Genomic DNA, 5,218 nt, shown 5'->3' with positions numbered 1-5,218 from the left:
AGATTAAATTCAGTAATATTGCAAAACTTTTTAGACTTTTGGCCCTCACTACACAGTTTATGTGCCAGTGCCCAGTAAAAACACACTAAACCTCTCACAGACAGTGACCAGAGGTGTGAACCCAGAAGCCCGGACCCATGTTGATGTGCAGCACCCATACTACCAGCTGTACAAACGAACTGGCCTACACTGATTATATTTTTTAGAAATGTGGATTATAACGGCGGCAACGCTGACTAACTTCGCTGGTGTCCAGCACAGCTCCTCATTTTAGAGTATTTTAGGAAGTCAGTTGTTCTCCTTTATTGCACATCTAGTGATGTTTCAGACTCACTACTCAGTTCAGCTTTCAATCCTGTGATGTGTACTTCACATAGAGACCGTTGAGACAAAATCCCATGTGAGAGATCTTGCTCTCTCATGCCATGCTACTGTCACTGCTTATTTGGCACTCTCAGGCTTAAACCAGACTGAGGCGAGACATCTTCACCATTACACACATCCTTACTCTTAAAAAGACATTCAGTGATGGGTTTGGAGGTGGGGTTTGTAGAGTGTGAAGGTTGTAAAATCTTAACACAATATAGTCTAAATTTAACAATGAGTACTAAATGTTTAGAAAGGATCAGATGAAGATACTGAGATGTAGTAAGGGATGAGAGGACTTCCACTCCTCCCTAGGTGATTCCAAACCAGCAATGAGACATATTAATTCCCACAGGTCCTGGGTCCCCCTGGTCTCTATCTAGTGGAGTGTCCTTAAACAGCTTCAGCAGGAACTGACCCTTTTAAATGGCTCTAATTCGAGGTTTTCTTGAATGGCTGAATAAGACCAGTCATCTTGTAAATAAACCTCAGGTTTGCAGCATGTCTTGTTTCTTTACCCACAGCCTACTGCACTCTTTAAACCAATGCTACTTGACTGTCACTTTAAAGTTTGGATTTACACTGATCAGCCATAACATTAAAACCACCTCCTTGTTTCTACACTCACTGTTCATTTTATCAGCTCCACATAACATACAGGAGCACTTTGTAGTGTTTCTATGGCATTCTTTTAGTACATTAAGTCAGGTTAAGTTTTTTTTTTTTAACAATAAACATTTTAGACTCTCTCTGAAAAGCTGATTCTCACAATTGCTCAGCACCCCGAACTATAGCACAAGTTTAAAAGTGAAACAGGAGGAAAATACAGCTAAACTCAGATGCATGTGGATGCATTCAGAGTGAATTTGACGGTTATTCCACACAAATGCAGATTTGTCTCATATGCGTACTTTGATGACGTTTTACCACACCACTCAAGCCAAGTGTTAAACAAAACAAAAATTGCACACACGCCTAGTTTAAGGTAAATGCCGAGTTTAAGGGCAAAAATTTATCGACAAAGTTTCAAAGATTTTGAGTGTAGGGAGTGTAAAAGGGGCTAAAGTGTACAAAAGAGGGAATCAGATGAAGGGTGGTGTGTATGAGCAGGAGTGTTGTGGTGTGGGCATCAAAACTCACACGAAAGCAAAAAAAAATATCCTGGCTGAAACTACACAAGAAATGCATGAACATGTCTTTTAATGAAGCACGGCACAGTCCTCGGCCATAATTTTCAAAGGCGAGCAAAAGATTAAAGTCAAAGGAGCCTCCCAATGGCTTCCAGTGTGTGCTGCTTTGAAAAACAGCTCCAGTGTAGAAAGGCTAGAACAACACACACACACACACACACACACTCACACACACATAGCAATGCTGATACACAACCTTCTCACTTTCTCCCAAATAACAGGAGGTGTATTTCAACCACAACACTAGCTCCCCTGATCCTGTCATTAAAGCAGTCCTACAGAGGGGCTTCACTCATGATCTAGCAGGCCTGTACAGAACAAAGGGCAAGCACAGTGCTAAACTCACTGTCTCCTGGTGGAAACAAGCTGATAGCACACAGGAGAAGCTCGGGCATACTGTATAAAGCCCAGATGTGTGGGTTTATTATACAATACACAGAGAACTTACACAAGGTGGGCAAAATAACTGAAATAGCACAAGGACATAAAGCTTTTTCTAAAGGTAACTACATTGTAATTACTAACACCACTGTACAGGTCAGCTATCTAAGCATAACAGGTCAAATAATACAGAGGTTGAGGTTTTTTTTTTTTTTGATTGGTTTATTTCAATGCAAGAGTTTGCCAATGTGAGTTTAGCAATGATATTAGCATAATAATAACTAATGAACTTAACAGAGGAGTTAATGGGTTGCCATATGTATACGGGCAGACCACCTTATTTGTAACACATGTAGATCTGCTCCTTCATGTAATTATTAAATCAACCAGCTATGTGGTCACAACGAAATGGTAGAAAGGTAGGAAAGTTGGACAGACAGAAAAAATAGACCCCTGAAGGTGTGCTGTGGTATCTGGCACCAAGATGTTAGCAGCAGATCCTTTAACTCCTGTAAGTTGTGAGGTGGGTCCTCCATGGATCAGACTTGTTTGTCCAGCACATCCCACAGATGCTGGATTGGCAGGGCGCATTATCCTGCTTCAAGAGGCCACAGCCATCAGGGAATACTGTTTCCATGAAAGGGTGTACATGGTCTGCAACAATGCTTAGGTAGGTGGTACGTGTCAAAGTAACATCCACATGGATGGCAGGACTTAAGGTTTCTCAGCAGACTTGCCTTCTTCCCATAGTGCATCCTAGTGCCATGTGTTTCCCAGGTAAGCGACGCACACGCACCCCGCCATCCATGTGATGTGAAAGAAAACGTGATTCATCAGACCAGGCCACCTTCTTCCATTGCTCCGTGGTCCAGTTCTGATGCTCACGCGCCCATTGTTGGAGTTTTCAGCGGTGGACAGGGGTCAGCATGGGCACCCTGACTGGTCTGCGGCTATACAGCCCCATACGCAACAAACGTCTAGCCATCACAGTTTGGTCTTATATATACGGTCCTGGTCCTTTCTGTGTGGAGTTTGCACATTCTCTCCGTGTTTGCGTGGGTTTCCCCTGGGAGCTCCGGTTTCCTCCCACATTTTAAAAACATACAGTCACGTTAATTGGAGACTACCCTGCTTAGGGTATGTTTATGCCCTACACCCAATAATTTTGGATCAAACCAGACCAGCCAGGACCAGGCCCAGGATAAATCAATTGATGAAACTGATGTGTATTTTGATGAACAAAAATGTTGGGCGCTTGGGTGGCACGGTTGTCTAATACAGTAGTTCATCACTGGTAAGAGCTCAAGCTCTCGAGTTCTAAATTATGTCAGGGGGTCTGTGGGGTTCCTGCATCAGTAGAATGCTTTACAAAGGTATTAACATCTGTGCACACACAGTATGGGTATCTAAAAAAGTGGCTGATGACTGCACATGTACTGGGGGGGGGGGGGGGGGGGGGGGGGGGGAAGGGGGCGGGGGGGTTGGGGTGATTGCCGTGTGCTGGTCTGAGGCTGTCCTCGGTCAGTACGAGGGTGGTGCAAGCATCAGAGGAATGAAAATCGGGAATTGTAAATGAAAACGAATGTCATGCAGTCCTATTATAATGTGGATGTTTAGTCCTCAGAAGGAGGTAAATACATGGCAGCAGACACACCCAGGCATGCACAATAGGATGAATAATTGATGTTGGTGAGGGGCTCGGTGTGTTAAGAACAGAGGAGGCGTGCCAGTAGCATTTTCACTTCAAATTTGTATTGTCTTTAGTCTCGGCTAGTCATCAGCATATCTAACACCTGCCTCAGTCAGATGTGCAGAGCCTGGAAGCTGCTTTCATCTCTGCACTCTTAGTGCAACACACACACACACACACATTCAGTGTGGGCTAAAAACCCAACCATCACACTGCTTCAAAACATCATTATCTATCAATGAAACCAGGACACAAGCCTGATAGCTCAGCTTTCTCTTTTTATTTTTCTCTAACCCTAACCCCCCCCCCCCCCACACACACACACACACACTCTCTTCTGCTCTCTCCTTCCTCAGTGCTCCTCATAACCTTTGTCAGATCATGTCAACATCTAAAATGCTTTTCTAAAGTCCCGACGGCTCACCTGAGAAAGGTGGAACAACAGGGGAAAGAGTAAATACAGCTCGATAAATTCTTTACACTTCTTCAGCTCTGACAGTTCGAACTGCTTAAAAGAAACCTAAATCAATTAAGCTCTTTAAGACACACCACAGCAGGTGGACACCTTCCCCAATTAGTGAACCAAACAGCTATATGACCATGAGGAAACCACTTAGTTAGTGATGCTAATGAGAAAGAAGGCCTCTGTTTGCCAGGGACCATAAAGATTAAACTGGACCAATGGAAAAAGCTTATGTGGTCTAATGAGTCAGGATTTATTCTATAGACCAATGAGTGCAACAGGGTCAAAAGGAAAGTGGATGAAGTGATGTACTCATAATGCATTGTGCCTAATTTACAAGCATATGGAGGTATTGTTATGATCTAGGGTTACTTATAATAGTCAGGTCGAGGCTCAGCAATGATATGTGGCATTAAAATTAAGTAATCTTAAAACTACCATAAGGTAGCGATTTATTCAAATAAAGTCAAATGTATTTGTATAGCGCTTTTTACAATGGACATTACAGAATCCAGGACCAACAGACCAAAAACCACTGGTGAGCAAGCCGAGGGTGACAGTGGCAAGGAAAAACTCCCTTAAAAATACAGAAAGAAACCTTGAGAGGAACCAGACTTAGCAGGGATCCCCATCCTCCCTAAGTGGCGTGGAGAATAATTTGAATAAATAGAATTTACACAAATCCACATACATACACAAAATTAAATTTAACTAAAAGTTATAACTAGCAAAAAATAACAATAGTGATGTAAACAATTGGCCCACCTCTGCTAAGAGCTCAGGCTCTCGAGTTCTAAATAATGTCAGGGGGTCTGTGGGGTTCCTGCATTAGTAGAATGATTTACAAAGGTATTAACATCTGTGCACACACAGTATGGGTCTCTAAAAATCCACCGCTGGCAGGTAAAAGAAGTGGCTGATGACTGCACACATACTGAGGGGTGATCGTCGTGTGCTGGTCTGAGGCTCTCCATGGTCAGTACGAGGGTGGTGCAAGCATCAGAGGAATCGGAATCTGGAATTGTAAATGAAAACGAATGTCATGCAGTCCTATTATAATGTGGATGTTTAGTCCAAAATAACAATAGTGATGTAAACAATTGGAGTTATTCAGCCCAGTCTTACCCC

The sequence above is a fragment of the Trichomycterus rosablanca genome, chromosome 5 (genome assembly GCF_030014385.1).
Source record: "Trichomycterus rosablanca isolate fTriRos1 chromosome 5, fTriRos1.hap1, whole genome shotgun sequence".
NCBI lineage: Eukaryota > Metazoa > Chordata > Actinopteri > Siluriformes > Trichomycteridae > Trichomycterus > Trichomycterus rosablanca.
The sequence above is the reverse complement of the archived record's forward strand: the minus strand, read 5'-3'. Positions refer to the sequence as shown.